The sequence below is a fragment of the Bombina bombina genome, chromosome 3 (genome assembly GCF_027579735.1).
Source record: "Bombina bombina isolate aBomBom1 chromosome 3, aBomBom1.pri, whole genome shotgun sequence".
NCBI classification, from domain to species: domain Eukaryota; kingdom Metazoa; phylum Chordata; class Amphibia; order Anura; family Bombinatoridae; genus Bombina; species Bombina bombina.
The window spans coordinates 909,014,520-909,032,392 of record NC_069501.1 but is presented as its reverse complement, the minus strand read 5'-3'; positions in this window follow the sequence as shown (position 1 = coordinate 909,032,392).

The window sequence follows — 17,873 nt, the reverse complement described above, 5'->3', positions numbered from 1 at the left end:
AGCCAATCAGAAAATTCCTACCTTAATTCCGATTGGCTGATAGAATCCTATCAGCCAATCGGAATTCGAGGGACGCCATCTTGGATGACGTCCCTTAAAGGAACAGTCATTCGTCGTTCAGTCGTCGGTCCGGATGGATGTTCCGCGCTGGATGTCTTCAGGATCCTGCCGCTTCGCTCCGGATGGAAGAAGATCAAAGATGCCGCTTGGAGAAGATGTTTGCCGGTCCGGATGTCCTCTTCTTGCCGGATAGGAGGAAGACTTTGGAGCCTCTTCTGGACCGGATTATGGATCGCCAACCCCCGCTTGGGTTGGATGAAGATCTTGGAGCCAGGACGGATCGGTGATACCTGGATGGTGAAGACAAGGTAGGAAGATCTTCAGGGGCTTAGTGTTAGGTTTATTTAAGGGGGGTTTGGGTTAGATTAGGGGTATGTGGGTGGTGGGTTGTAATGTTGGGGGGGGGGTATTGTATGTTTTTTTTTACAGGCAAAAGAGCTGAAATTCTTGGGGCATGCCCTGCAAAGGGCCCTGTTCAGGGCTGGTAAGGTAAAAGAGCTTGTAACTTTTTTAATTTAGAATAGGGTAGGGAATTTTTTATTTTGGGGGGCTTTGTTATTTTATTAGGGGGCTTAGAGTAGGTGTAATTAGTTTAAAATTGTTGTAATATTTTTCTTATGTTTGTAAATATTTTTTTATTTTCTGTAACTTAGTTCTTTTTTATTTTTTGTACTTTAGCTAGTTTATTTAATTGTATTTATTTGTAGGAATTGTGTTTAATTAATTTATTGATAGTGTAGTGTTAGGTTAATTGTAGGTAATTGTAGGTAGTTTATTTAATTATTTTATTGATAGGGTAGTGTTAGGTTTAATTATAACTTAGGTTAGGATTTATTTTACAGGTAAATTTGTTATTATTTTAACTAGGTAACTATTAAATAGTTCTTAACTATTTAATAGCTATTGTACCTGGTTAAAATAATTACAAAGTTGCCTGTAAAATAAATATTAATCCTAAAATAGCTATAATATAATTATAATTTATATTGTAGCTATATTAGGATTTATTTTACAGGTAAGTATTTAGCTTTAAATAGGAATAATTTATTTAATAAGAGTTAATTTATTTAGTTAGATAAATATTATATTTAACTTAGGGGGGTGTTAGTGTTAGGGTTAGACTTAGCTTTAGGGGTTAATCCATTTATTAGAATAGCGGTGAGCTCCGATCGGAAGATTAGGGGTTAATAATTGAAGGTAGGTGTTGGCGATGTTAGGGAGGGCAGATTAGGGGTTAATACTATTTATGATAGGGTTAGTGAGGCGGATTAGGGGTTAATAACTTTATTATAGTAGCGCTCAGGTCCGCTCGGCAGATTAGGGGTTAATAAGTGTAGGCAGGTGTCGGCGACGTTGTGGGGGGCAGGTTAGGGGTTAATAAATATAATATAGGGGTCGGCGGTGTTAGGGGTAGCAGATTAGGGGTACATAGGGAGAACGTAGGTTGCGGCGGTTTACGGAGCGGCAGATTAGGGGTTAAAAAAAATATGCAGGGGTCAGCGATAGCGGGGGGCGGCAGATTAGGGGTTAATAAGTGTAAGGGTAGGGGTGTTTAGACTCGGGGTACATGTTAGGGTGTTAGGTGCAGACGTAGGAAGTGTTTCCCCATAGGAAACAATGGGGCTGCGTTAGGAGCTGAACGCTGCTTTTTTGCAGGTGTTAGGTTTTTTTTCAGCTCAAACAGTCCCATTGTTTCCTATGGGAGAATCGTGCACGAGCGCGTTTTTGAGGCCGGCCGCGTCCGTAAGCAACTCTGGTATCGAGAGTTGCATTTGCGGTAAAAATTCTCTACGCTCCTTTTTTGGAGCCTAACGCAGCATTTGTTTGAACTCTCGATACCAGAGTTAATTTTATGGTGCGGCCAGAAAAAAGCCCGCGGAGCGTTAACAGCCCTTTTACCGACGAACTCCAAATCTAGGCCTGAGTTACTTATTGCATCGTATTAGAATATGTATTTAATTTTGCAACATGCAACTTTTGAACATTGATGTAGTAAGATAGTTCCCTACGGTAATAGCAGGATTTATGTCCTATTGGAACATATAGTATATATATATATATATATATATATATATAAATTTTGTTTATATTTAAACTATTTCCATTTGAGACATATATATAGAATATGCTATTGGTATCACTAGTTATGGTAACACCAGTCATCCCCAACTTTATTGTTGTGATTGTGCTATTATTAGGATTGTTTGTATGCCTTACTTAACATTAATATTGAGTCCAATTTTTTTAGGAGTTTTGTATATACTGTGTTTTGTTTAATATAGATTGTATCTGTTATTCAATATAGTGTATTTTCTTATATACACTGCATATATTGTGCACAATTGTTTTGATTAGGCACAAATAACTACATATGGTTAATTAATGGCTCTATCCAATAGGGGTTTAGCACACCCTTTTTAAAGAAGCACTGAATGCACCTTTTTATCAGTAGTGATTATGGGGCCTAGTTATCAAGCCGTCAACCTCAAATACGCTGGAATTCCGCAGCGTATTTGTGGCGAGGCTGATTCGCCTTAGTTATCAAAGGCTCGAGACCGGCAAAAGTAGAATTTTGTGACGTAAACTTCGATCCGCCGGACTCAGTCCGACACAGATCGATTCTTACGTCACTCCAGATGTTCCGCACACAAGTGCGGCACAATCTCACTACTTTTGCTAGTTATCAAAAAACTAGCAGGTACGCTCGGCACTTTTACGGCCCAGCGTACCTGGTTTTCAAAGCGCCAGCCTGGAGGCGGCGGATCCCATAGGAATCAATGGGAGTCTGACCATAGCGAAAGTACAAGTTCGCTGCTGACAGACATCCCATTGATTCCTATGGGAGCTGTCTACACCTAACACCCTAACATGTACCCCGAGTCTAAACACCGCTAATCTGACCCCCCCTACACCGCCGCAACTAAATAAAGTTATTACCCCCTAAACCGCAGCTCCCGGAGCCCACCGCAAGCTACTCTATACATATTAACCCCTAAACCGCCGCTCCCGGAGCCCACCGCAACTATAATAAATGTATTAACCCCTAAACAGCCGCTCCCTGAACCCGCCGCAACCTATATTAAATGTATTAACCCCTATACTGCCCCCCCTACACCGTCGCCACCTATAATAAATTTATTAACCCCTAATCTGCCCCCCCTACACCGTCGCCACCTATAATAAATTTATTAACCCCTATCCTGCCCCCCACTACGCCGCCGCCACTGTAATAAAATTATTAACCCCTAAACCTAAGTCTAACCCTAACCCTAACGCCCCCCTAACTTAAATATTAATTAAATAAATCTAAATAAATTAACTCTTATTAACTAAATGAATCCTATTTAAAACTAAATACTTACCTTTAAAATAAACCCTAATATAGCTACAATATAAATAATAATTATATTCTAGCTATCTTAGGATTTATATTTATTTTACAGGTAACTTTCAATTTATTTTAACCATGTACAATAACTATTAAATAGTTATTAACTATTTAATAGCTTACCTAGCTAAAATAAAGAGAAATGTACCTGTGAAATAAATCCTAACCTAAGTTACAATTACACCTAACACTACACTATACTTTAATAAATTATTCCTATTTAAAAATAAATACTTACCTGTAAAATAAACCCTAAGATAGCTACAATATAATTAATAATTATATTATAGCTATCTTAGGATTTATATTTATTTTACAGGTAACTTTGTATTTATTTTAGCTAGTTAGAATAGTTATTAAATAGTTATTAACTATTTAATAACTACCTAGCTAAAAGAAATACAAAATTACCTGTAAAATAAATCCTAACCTAAGTTACAATTAAACCTAATACTACACTATCATTAAATTAACTAAATAAACTACCTACAAATAACTACAATTAAATACAATTACATAAACTAACTAAAGTACAAAAAATAAAAAAAGCTAAGTTACAAAAAATAAAAAATTAAGTTACAAACATGTTAAAAATATTACAACAATTTTAAGCTACTTACACCTAATCTAAGCCCCCTAATAAAATAACAAACCCCCCCAAAATAAAAAAAAATCCCTACCCTATTCTAAATTAAATAAATTTCAAAGCTCTTTTACCTTACCAGCCCTTAAAAGGGCCATTTGTGGGGGCATGCCCCAAAAAGTTCAGCTCTTTTGCCTGTAAAAGAAAAATACAACCCCCCCCAACATTAAAACCCACCACCCACATACCCCTAATCTAACCCAAACCCCCCTTACAAAAACCTAACACTAATCCCCTGAAGATCATCCTACCTTGAGTCGTCTTCACTCAGCCGAGCCACCGATGGAACTGAAGAGGACATCCGGAGCGGAAGAAGTTAATCCTCCAAGCGGCGCTGAAGAAATCTTCCATCCGATGAAGTCATCATCCAGGCGGCGCTGAAGAAGTCTTCGATCTGGCCGATGTCATCTTCAAAGAGGCGCTGAAGAGGTCTTCTATCCGGGCGAAGTCATCTTCCAAGCCGGGTCTTGAATCTTCCTTCCGCCGACGCGGAACCACCTTCTTCACCGACGGACTACGACGAATGACGGCTCCTTTAAGGGACGTCATCCAAGATGGCGTCCCCTCAATTCCGATTGGCTGATAGGATTCTATCAGCCAATCGGAATTAAGGTAGGAAAAATCTGATTGGCTGATGGAATCAGCCAATCAGATTGAGCTTGCATTCTATTGGCTGTTCCAATCAGCCAATAGAATGCGAGCTCAATCTGATTGGCTGATTGGATCAGCCAATCGGATTGAACTTGAATCTGATTGGCTGATTCCATCAGCCAATCAGATTTTCCTACCTTAATTCCGATTGGCTGATAGAATCCTATCAGCCAATCGGAATTGAGGGGACGCCATCTTGGATGACGTCCCTTAAAGGAGCCGTCATTCGTCGTAGTCCGTCGGTGAAGAAGGTGGTTCCACGTCGGCAGAAGGAAGATTCAAGACCCAGCTTGGAAGATGACTTCGCCCGGATAGAAGACCTCTTCAGCGCCTCTTTGAAGATGACATCGGCCGGATCGAAGACTTCTTCAGCGCCGCCTGGATGATGACTTCATCGGATGGAAGATTTCTTGAGCGCCGCTTGGAGGATTAACTTCTTCCGCTCCGGATGTCCTCTTCAGTTCCATCGGTGGCTCGGCTGAGTGAAGACGACTCAAGGTAGGATGATCTTCAGGGGATTAGTGTTAGGTTTTTGTAAGGGGGGTTTGGGTTAGATTAGGGGTATGTGGGTGGTGGGTTTTAATGTTGGGGGGGGGGGGTTGTATTTTTCTTTTACAGGCAAAAGAGCTGAACTTTTTGGGGCATGCCCCCACAAATGGCCCTTTTAAGGGCTGGTAAGGTAAAAGAGCTTTGAAATTTATTTAATTTAGAATAGGGTAGGGATTTTTTTTATTTTGGGGGGGTTTGTTATTTTATTAGGGGGCTTAGATTAGGTGTAAGTAGCTTAAAATTGTTGTAATATTTTTAACATGTTTGTAACTTAATTTTTTATTTTTTGTAACTTAGCTTTTTTAATTTTTTTGTACTTTAGTTAGTTTATGTAATTGTATTTAATTGTAGTTATTTGTAGGTAGTTTATTTAGTTAATTTAATGATAGTGTAGTATTAGGTTTAATTGTAACTTAGGTTAGGATTTATTTTACAGGTAATTTTGTATTTCTTTTAGCTAGGTAGTTATTAAATAGTTAATAACTATTTAATAACTATTCTAACTAGCAAAAATAAATACAAAGTTACCTGTAAAATAAATATAAATCCTAAGATAGCTATAATATAATTATTAATTATATTGTAGCTATCTTAGGGTTTATTTTACAGGTAAGTATTTATTTTTAAATAGGAATAATTTATTAAAGTATAGTGTAGTGTTAGGTATAATTGTAACTTAGGTTAGGATTTATTTCACAGGTACATTTCTCTTTATTTTAGCTAGGTAAGCTATTAAATAGTTAATAACTATTTAATAGTTATTGTACATGGTTAAAATAAATTGAAAGTTACCTGTAAAATAAATATAAATCCTAAGATAGCTAGAATATAATTATTATTTATATTGTAGCTATATTAGGGTTTATTTTAAAGGTAAGTATTTAGTTTTAAATAGGATTCATTTAGTTAATAAGAGTTAATTTATTTAGATTTATTTAATTAATATTTAAGTTAGGGGGGCTTTAGGGTTAGGGTTAGACTTAGGTTTAGGGGTTAATAATTTTATTACAGTGGTGGCGGCGTAGTGGGGGGCAGGATAGGGGTTAAAAATTTATTATAGGTGGCGACGGTGTAGGGGGGGCAGATTAGGGGTTAATAAATTTATTATAGGTGGCGACGGTGTAGGGGGGGCAGGATAGGGGTTAATAGGTTTAATATTTTTCGGCGGGTTCATGGAGCGGCGGTTTAGGGGTTAAACTATTTATTTAGTTGCGGAGAGGTGCGGGATCAGCAGGATAGGGGTTAATAATTTTATAATAGAGGGCGACGGTATAGGGGGGGCAGGATAGGGGTTACTAGGTATAATGTAGGTGGCAGCGGTGTCCGGGAGCGGCGGTTTAGGGGTTAATACATTTATAAGACTTGCGGCAGGGTCTAGGAGCGGCGGTTTAGGGGTTAATACATTTATAAGAGTTGCGGCAGGGTCTAGGAGCGGCGGTTTAGGGGTTAGTAACTTTATTTAGTTGCGGGGGGCTCCGGGGGCGCCGGTATAGGGGGTAGAACAGTGCAGTTTAGTGTGAGTGCTTAGTGACAGGCTAGCAATAAAGCTGGGAAAAAGCCGAAGGGCAGCGAGATCGGATGAGTGATAACTGTCACAGTCCGCTGCTCATCGCCCCGCGGCTTTTTGACAGCTTTATTTGATAACTTAGGCGTATTTTTTCAGGTCCGCGGCGGCGAAGGTAGGCGAGCTTAGGCGGACGTATTGGGCCGGCGAAGCCAGAAAAGTAGACAGCTTGATAACTACCCCTCCTCGTCTCACTTTCATCTGTGTATCCCATTCTATATTCTCCATCCATGGAGCATGTATTTTAATGATGGAAATAAAGATCGAACTTTTAACTTAAAGCTGCTGCTACCATCTTTCGTTTGTGGATATCTTAATAATACGAGCATTGCACTGTGAAAGCTCCAAGAACAGGAATAAAAGTTGGTTTGAATATAATGTATTTTCTTTATTTCTGATGTTTTTATATGTAAATATTTGTGTGTGCCTGTTTGTCCCTGAGATAAATGCGAACATGCCCTTCCAACATCAACTGTGCCGTAAAGAAAATGTGCATCTTTTTTTTTTAATTATTTAAATGCTTGCAAAGTAGTATATGGCATTTTACACACTAATTCATCTTCCATTGTGATTGCTAAATGCATTTAATTCTACAGTATGCTATCCATAAGTATTGTAGAACCTTTTACAGCTTTATTATTGAAGTTGTGATTTCCACTATGTTAATTTTTTATTACTGTAAATAGATTAATAGAGATGTAGCTCATTCACTTCTGTGAATTTCAGAGAAAAACTTGCCCAAAGTACCAGAGATCTTTTTTTAGCATTTTTGATATCTCTTTGTTTACACAGAAATAGAGCCTTTGTTTTTTTGATTAACCTATGAAATATATATATACTAGTCCGAAAGCCCATTCACGTGGGCCATTTTTTGCAGTACAGCAGTCCCACCCCTTGCTCTCTCTCTCTCCCCCTCTCTTTTGCTCTCTCACCCCTCTCTTTTGCTCTCTCACCCCCTCTCTTTTGTGCTCTCTCTCCCCCTCTCTTTTGCATTCTCTCTCTCACTCCACATCTCTTTTGCTCTCTCTCCCCCTCTCTTTTTCGCTCTCTCTCCCCCTCTCTTTTACACTCTCTCTCCCCCTCTCTTTTACACTCTCTCTCTCTCTCTTTTGCATTCTCTCTTTTGCTCTCTCTTTCTCCCCCTCTCTTTTGCTTTCCCTCCCCCCTCTCTTTTGGTCTCTCTCCCCCTCTCTTTTGCTCTCTCTCCCCCTCTCTTTTGCACTCTTTCTCTCCCCCTCTATTTTGAGCGCTCTCTCTCCCCCTCTCTTTTGCGCTCTCTCTCTCCCCCTCTTTTGTGCTCTCTCTCTCCCCCTCTCTTTTGTGCTCTCTCTCCCCCTCTCTCCCCCTCTCTTTTCCTTTCTCTCCCCCCTCTCTTTTGCTCTCTCTCCCCCTCTCTTTTGCGCTCTCTCTCCCCCATCTCTTTTATGCTCTCTGAACCCTCTCTCTTTTGCGTTCTCTCTGTCTTTTGCGCTCTCTCTCTCCCCCCATCTTTTGCACACTCTCTCTCCCCCTCTCTTTTGCGCTCTCTCTCCCCCCTCTCTTTTGCGCTCTCTCTCTCTCCCCTTCTCTTTTGCTCTCACTCCGCCACTTTTGCTCTCTCTCTCCCCCTCTTTTGCTGTCTCTCTCCCTCTCTTTTGCTCTCTCTCTTCCCCCTCTCGTTTGCTCTCTCTCTCATCTCGTTTGCTCTCTCTCTCTCCTATATTTTGCTGTCTCTCCCCCTCTCTTTTGTGCTCTCTCCTCCCTCTCTTTTGTGCTTTCCCCCCCTCTCTTTTGCGCACTCTCCCCCCTCTCTTTTGCGCACTCTACCCCCTCTCTTTTGCACACTCTCCCCCCTCTCTTTTGCACTCTCTCCCTCCTCTCTGTCTCCCCCTCTCTATTGCTGTCTCTCTCCCTCCTCTCTTTTGCTGTCTCTCTCCCCCCTCTCTTTTGCTATCTCTCTCCCCCCTCTCTTTTGCTGTCTCTCTCCCCCTCTCTTTTGCTGTCTCTCCCCCCCCCCTTTTGCTGTCTCTCTTCCCCTCTCTTTTGCTGTTTCTCTCCCCCTCTCTCTTTTTCTGTCTTTCTCTCCCTCTCTCTTTTGCTGTCTCTCTCTCCCTCTCTCTATCCCCCCTCTTCTGCTCTCCTATCCACTCTCTTCTGCTCTCTCAACCCCCTTCTTTAGAGCTATCTGTCTCTCGGCATCTGGCCCCTCCCGACCCCGCCCACACCACGCCTGACCCCCACCCAGCCACGCCCATGTCACACCCAGCCCTGCCCATGTCACACCCGCCCAGCCACGGCCACGATGCAACCGCCCTGCCATGCCCACTCCACCACACGACACCAGGTCAGTTGGAAGGCCAGTTGTGTTTGTCCTCGCGCTCAGTCTCTACTGCGCATGACAGCTTCGGTCAAACACACTTGGCATTTTATTGTATAGGTTATTGTAAGGGGGCATAAAAATAGTTTTTAGTGGATGACAGTTTCAACTAGCTATTTATTCTCAGAATTAAGAAATGATTGTAAAATTTAAAAAAAGTTAAAGGGACAGTCTAGTCAAAACTAGACTTTCATGATTCAGATAGGGCATGCAATTTTAAACAACTTTCCAATTTACTTTTATCATCAAATTTGCTTTGTTCCCTTGGTGGTATTTTTGAAAAGCTAAACCTAGCTAGGCTCAAACTGATTTCTAAACAGTTGAAAACCGCCTCCTAGCTCAGAGCATTTTGAAAGTTTTTCACAGTTAGACTGTGCTAGTTCACATGTGTCATATAGATAACATTGTGCTCACTCCCGTGAAGTTATTTAGGAGTCTTCACTGATTGATTACACTGCATGTCAGTCAAAGGCACTTAGATAAGGAGTCTGTCTGCAAAGGCTTAGATACAAGGTAATCACAGAGGTAAAAAGTGTATTAATATAACTGTGTTGGTTATGCAAAAACCGGGAATGGGTAATAAAGGGATTATCTATCTTTTTAAATAAGAACATTTTTGGTGTAGACTGTCCCTTTAAAACAAAATATATATAAAAAGATTATCACATTTAAAAAAAAAAACACTAATTTTCTAACTGTAAACAAAAAAACCTCACATTGTCTTCAGTGGCATCCTCTGATGACAAAACATATATATTTTCATTATTTTTGATAACTTTAAGGCCTTTTTGTGCAGCTATGTCTAAAATGATGAAATGGGGTTACTCATTTGGTATAGCAGAATTGCCCAAATTCTCAAAATTGCCCCCCAAAACTTTATACACATATATATATATATTTATTTATTAACTAGACAAATCCAAGGTATTTATCTCGACCCATTTCGTACATTTCATGCCTCCATTTGACAGCCAAATGCCATCATAATAAAACATAAACTTTTTAAAAAACTTTGGGTTTCAAACTAAAATGATTTACACACAACTACTGATCTCATAAGACAAATGGTTGTAAACGTTTCTCTAGGATCCCCTTTGTTCATAAATGGCAGACATGAATGGCTTTGCCATTAATGTTTGGTAAATAGAAGGCTGCTAATTGCAGCTGTGCACCACACTTCTAAAATTCCAGGCATTGAAGGGGTTAATCAGTTAGCTTTTAAGGGTAAAATGTATTGTACTGCAAGGATTACACTCACACCTGACACCTACAACTTCCCTGATCCCTTTTAAAATGATTTCTTCCCTCCCCTTCCACTGGTCACCATCATCTTCCAAAATCTTACATACTGGCAGCCTGTCTGCCAGTATGCAGTTACGTTTTTATTTATTTCCTGTAGTATATGGATCCCCTTTACCCAGGCCATCTGCCTCTTCATGTGATCTCAACATAGGGATCCACCACATCCTCCAAGTGTCCCCTTTTCTGTAATGTAGGGACGCATCCCTCCCTCTTCCCTACCAAAAATGTTTCTGTAGCATAGGGAACACTCCCCTCCCTCCTGTGATGGACCACCCACCCTCTTCCCTCCTTTCCTTCCAATCCTCCCACAGCACCCGATAGAGATATTCAGACTTTCTTTATCGACAATCTCCCTTCATATGGTAAGGGAGCACAATCATTGCTGCCTTACTATATGAGGGCTAATACCTTATAACTACAGTATCAGCTGCAAAAGCAATATTGCTGAAAGTTTCAATAAATATTTTTGCACTTTTTTATGTTTTCTATTAGGAGATATGCTCTTTTAGTAGCAGACTAGGTTAATCCACAGAAGGAGGGCTTACTTTCAAAGGGATTTACTTTTTCTCATACACTAGCATTTACCCCCCAAAACCATCCACAGTTTCATCAACCATGTATTCTCTTAACGGGCTTGCTTTCACTTTGGTAATTAAAAGATAATTGTATTAGATAAAGATAACATTTTTCAAATTCTGGTTAAAGAAACACTAAAGTCAAAATCAAGTAATCATGATTCAGATAGAGAACTCCAATATAAAATGTGCACAATCTTTTTATTTGCACACAACTATGTTTATGTGCACATTCTTATTGATTATTTGTAAGAGTTTGCAGTATATGCATATTTAAACTGGCTGATGGCTGTAACTTGAAAATTGAACTCGGAAATTTGCCAAAAATCGACTATGATACAGAAAGCAAGAGAGAAAAAATAAATAAATAAAATAATAGATATTTAAAGGGACAGTTTAAAATATAAGTTTTATTGTTTTAAAAGATGCATAATCCCTTTATTACCCATTCCCCAGATTTGCATAACCAACGCAGTTATATTAATATACTTTTTATGTCTGTGATTACCTTGTATCTAAGAACCTTCTGAAAGCCCCCTGATCACATGATTGTGACTATTTATTATCTATTGACTTGCATTTAGCATTGTGTTGTGTTAAATCTTAAATAACTTTATGTGCCTGAACACAGTGTTATCTATATGGCCCATGTGAACTATCAAGTTTTTGTTGTAAAAAGACATTTAAAAAGCATGTGCTTAGAGGCAGCCCTCAATTGCTTATAAATTTGCATATAAGCCTTCCTGGGTTTAGTTTCAACTAAGAATACCAAGAGAAAAAAAGCTAATTTGATGATAAAAGTAAATTGGAAAGTTAAATCTATCTATCTGAATAATGAAAGTTTAATTTTGACTAGACTGTCCCTTTAACCAACTTGAAAAGCCAATCTTAGCTCATATCTGACCACTAATGCATCACAAACCAGCTTATGCCATAGATATATTCATCATAAACAATCATATCAGATCTTTACAATGGTGCCAGGATTACAATTGTTTCTTGCATTTTTAAATAATTAATACAACATGCCTTACTTATCTTTTTTAAGCTTGTAAGCTAAGCACATATTCAAATTACATAATTATCAATACACCTAATCAATTACTAGTGATAACTCCCTTTACCTTTTCTGAAAAGTCATATCACATATACGTTATTCAATAATGAGGTATTCCTAACCACCTAGTACTACTCACAACAGAAAAGAAAACAAAAAACAGAAAACAGACTTTCCTTACAGTTAACTAGAACTCTCCCAAGAAAGAAGAGAGAGCATAATCATGAAGAACACCTAGTGGAGAGTTTTTAAAAAATCTACTACTCGATTGAATAGTCCTTTTAATGAGATAAAGGTTTAAAGTAATTTGTCTGTTTACAAATATATCAAAGTCGGCTAAAAAATTTTGACGTCACCTTTTTTAAAATACCTCAACTTTTGTTTTCACCATATTGTGATGGAACCAAGATGAAGCCAATAAGTGTTTATAAAATATTTTTGCTGATCAAAAACATAGTTCCTTAGTAAACACAAAAACATAGATAGATAGATAGATAGATAGATAGATAGATAGATAGATAGATAGATAGATAGATAGATAGATAGATATAGATAGATAGATAGATAGATAGATAGATAGATAGATAGATAGATAGATAGCAGATAGATAGATAGATAGATAGATAGCTGATAGATAGATAGATAGATAGATAGATAGATGGATAGATAGATAGATGATAGATAGATAGATAGATAGATAGATAGATAGATAGATAGATAGATAGATAGATAGATAGATAGATCACCTGATATATTCAAAAGTGGAATACATCCAGTTTTCTTTTTACCTTATTAGAAAGTAAAATATTGACACTAATTTCAGATACATATCACATTATATTCTTAGTATTTTAAAAACTCGTTACAACTTTTCTAACTTTTCCCGTTGTTGCCATTGTTGAAACTAAACTATATTAATAAAGATATATAAGGTTTGAATAAATAAACTTCTCTTTTGCCTGAACTAATCAGTGTGGGAAAGAATTGTCCCTCATTATTAACAGGCATTTTGACTCTGCCAATATTGCAATTGCAGTGCTACTGCATATAATACAATGATTTATTTAGATTAGATTATTGTGTGTGTCCTTGTGAATCAGTGGGGTAGGCTTAAATATGGTTCTTGTGATTGAGAAAAAGCAGGCATTCAAATGAATAATTGTTTTCATATGATTATGCATATCAGATTTTTATACATCTTTCCCACTGACTTGGCAAGAATTGCACCATGGCAACACACAGTGAGTTCCATTTATTCACACAATATCACAAACATTTACCCATTAGCCTTCAAAAAGCATAAATTCTTCTGAATATTTTCTTTTTTACTACCACAGTAAATTTAAATAATATATCAGATATGTGTTGTGCTAATTTCACAGGAAAAACAAAAAAGATATGAGGTGATACTTATTTTTTTGTATATCACACCTTAATGTCACAATTACCCAGATTGCATTTTTTATTACAGTTCTGTATTTGTTTTGTTGGTAGTAGACCATTTTATTTATTCTGGTAAAAAAAAAAGCTTACAAAGATGTATATAAATCTGAGCTGTCATAAAATAGAACTGTGCAGAAGACATAGATAGACATTACTCTGAAGTCACAGGTGCACATCACATACGCAATATTATGTGGGTACTATATCTCTCCAGGTATTGGAGTAGACAACACATAGATGTTTCTAAAACATTTTGTTTGCTTATACTTTTCGACTTGCAACCATGAAATTGTTAGCATTTGGTAGAGTTATTAATTTTGTTCCAACATTTTCTTTTATGTTTGATCTTATATTACATTTAATGTATTTTTAATTGCATTTTTTAGCATTCAAGATACATGCCAGAGCATTATGGAAGATAAATATTTTTACTATTGATATTAATGTCATTGTCCCAGTCTGTTCAGTGCTATTTATGTCTGCTTCTGTCTGTGTTTTTTATCATGTAACAATGCAAATTCAGGCAAACACGGTCTGCTATTTAATTTATTCATATCACAAGCTGCCACTATGCAATAGTTTGTTTTTCACTACTCTATTATCAGAATTTAAGAATAAAAAAAGTTACCACATTCCTCTCAAAATCCATGTATTTGCAACAGAAGTTATAGGCAAGGTGTAATATAAATATCACCTATTTTTTATTTATACTATTATCTTCATAATCAGTTGTAAGCTTTGTTTTTTAGATATTAAGTATTAATACATATTTTTCCAGATACTATTTAATTACTAGTAATAAAATAGCAGTTTCTAAAAGTATGCAATCTACTTATAAATATGTGTGCATCTTAAACTCATTGGTTACTAAAGAGAAGTACAATACCTTGAATAGCAATGCTCTGCACTCTTCTTTGAAAGAGGCTAATACACATGCAGTATGAAAAGAATATCGTTATACAGTGTACAGTTGTCTCTTTGAAGTCATTTCATATTTTTAAATGCTTCAATAAATGAGAAATTTAAATAAAGAGATAATTAATTTAGAGTCAATGTTTTTCAGCATTGTTTGAAGTGGTCTCTATTGGACTCAGCAGATTTGGTGTACTAAAATACATACGGCTAGATTTAGAGTTTTGTCGGTAAGGACCCGAGTAGCTAACGCTGGCTTTTTTCTGGCCGCACCATAAAAATAACTCTGGTATTGAGAGTCCACAGAAAGGCTGCGTTAGGCTCCAAAAAAGGAGAGTAGAGCATATTTAACGCAACTGCAACTCTCGATACCAGAGTTGCTTACGGACGAGGCCAGCCTCAAAAACGTGCTCGTGCACGATTCCCCCATAGGAAACAATGGGGCTGTTTGAGCTGAAAAAAAACCTAACACCTGCAAAAAAGCCGCGTTCAGCTCCTAACGCAGCCCCATTGTTGTCTATGGGGAAACCCTTCCTACGTCTGCACCTAACACTCTAACATGTACCCCGAAACTAAACACCCCTAACCTTACACTTATTAACCCCTAATCTGTCGCCCCCGCTATTGCTCACCCCTGCATATTATTATTAACCCCTAATCTGCCGCTCCGTAAACTGCCGCTACTTACATTATCCCTATGTACCCCTAATCTGCTGCCCCTAACACCGCCGACCCCTATATTATATTTATTAACCCCTAATCTGCCCCCCACAACGTCGCCTCCACCTGCCTACACTTATTAACCCCTAATCTGCCGAGCGGACCTGAGCGCTACTATAATAAAGTTATTAACCCCTAATCCTCCGCACTAACCCTATAATAAATAGCATTAACCCCTAATCTGCCCTCCCTAACATCGCCAACACCTAACTTCAATTATTAACCCCTAATCTGCCAACTGGAGCTCACCGCTATTCTAATAAATGTATTAACCCCTAAAGCTAAGTCTAACCCTAACACTAACACCCCCCTAAGTTAAATATAATTTTAATCTAAAGAAATTAATTAACTCTTATTAAATAAAGTATTCCTATTTAAAGCTAAATACTTACCTGTAAAATAAATCCTAATATAGCTACAATATAAATTATAATTATATTATAGCTATTTTAGGATTAATATTTATTTTACAGGTAACTTTGTATTTATTTTAACCAGGTACAATAGCTATTAAATAGTTAAGAACTATTTAATAGCTAAAATAGTTAAAATAATTACAAAATTACCTGTAAAATAAATCCTAACATAAGTTACAATTAAACCTAACACTATACTATCATTAAATTAATTAAATAAAATACCTACAATTTCCTACAATTAAACCTAACACTAGGTGTATGTATCAATACATTAATTAAATACAATATCTACAAATAACTACAATGAAATAAACTAACTAAAGTACAAAAAATAAAAAAGAACTAAGTTACAAAAAATAAAAAAATATTTACAAACATAAGAAAAATATTACAACAATTTTAAACTAATTACACCTACTCTAAGCCCCCTAATAAAATAACAAAGCCCCCCAAAATAAAAAAATGCCCTACCCTATTCTAAATTACTAAAGTTCAAAGCTCTTTTACCTTACCAGCCCTGAACAGGGCCCTTTGCGGGGCATGCCCCAAGAAGTTCAGCTCTTTTGCCTGTAAAAAAAACCATACAATACCCCCCCCCAACATTACAACCCACCACCCACATACCCCTAATCTAACCCAAACCCCCCTTAAATAAACCTAACACTAAGCCCCTGAAGATCATCCTACCTTGTCTTTACCATACCAGGTTCACCGATCGGTCCTGGCTCCAAAATCTTCATCCAACCCAAGCGGGGACTGGCGATCCATCATCCGGTGGCTGAAGAGGTCCAGAAGAGGCTCCAAAGTCTTCATCCTATCCGGGAAGAAGAGTAGATCCGGACCGGCAACCATCATCTTCCAAGCGGCATCTTCTATCTTCATCCGATGAGGACCGGCTCCATCCTGAAGACCTCCACCGCAGACCCATCTTCATCCGGCGACGTCCAACTGAAGAATGAAGGTTCCTTTAAGGGACGTCATCCAAGATGGCGTCCCTCGAATTCCGATTGGCTGATAGGATTCTATCAGCCAATCGGAATTAAGGTAGGAATATTCTGATTGGCTGATGAAATCAGCCAATCAGAATCAAGATCAATCTGATTGGCTGATTGGATCTATTGAGTATTGATAGTGTAGTGTTAGGTTTAATTGTAGATAATTGTAGATATTGTATTTAATTAATTTAATGATAGTGTAGTGTTAGGTTTAATTGTAACTTAGGTTAGGATTTATTTTACAGGTAATTTTGTTATTATTTTAACTAGGTAACTATTAAATAGTTCTTAACTATTTAATAGCTATTGTACATGGTTAAAATAAATACAAAGTTACCTGTAAAATAAATATAAATCCTACAATAGCTATAATATAATTATAATTTATATTGTAGCTATATTAGGATTTATTTTACAGGTAAGTATTTAGCTTTAAATAGGAATAATTTATTTAATAAGAGTTAATTAATTTCGTTAGATTAAAATTATATTTAAGTTAGGGGGGTGTTAGGGTTAGACTTAGCTTTAGGGGTTAATACATTTATTAGAATAGCGGTGAGCTCCGGTCGGCAGATTAGGGGTTAATAATTGAAGTTAGGTGTCGGCGATGTTAGGGAGGGCAGATTAGGGGTTAATACTATTTATTATAGGGTTAGTGAGGCGGATTGGGGTTAATAACTTTATTATAGTAGCGGTGCGGTCCGCTCGGCAGATTAGGGGTTAATAAGTGTAGGCAAGTGGAGGCAACGTTGAGGGGGCAGATTAGGGGTTAATAAATATAATATAGGGGTCGGCGGTGTTAGGGGCAGCAGATTAGGGGTCCATAAGGATAACGTAGGTGGCGGTCAGAAGATTAGGGGTTAAAAAAATTTAATAGAGTGTCGGCGATGTGGGGGGACCTCGGTTTAGGGGTACATAGGTAGTTTATGGGTGTTAGTGTACTTTAGAGCACAGTAGTTAAGAGCTTTATAAACCGGCGTTAGCCCAGAAAGCTCTTAACTACTGACTTTTTTCTGCGGCTGGAGTTTTGTCGTTAGATTTCTAACGCTCACTTCAGCCACGACTCTAAATACCGGAGTTAGAAAAATCCCATTGAAAAGATAGGATATGCAATTGACGTAAGGGGATCTGCGTTATGGAAAAGTCGCGGCTGAAAAGTGAGCGTTAGACCATTTTTTGAGTGACTCCAAATACCGGAGGTAGCCTAAAACCAGCGTTAGGAGCCTCTAACGCTGGTTT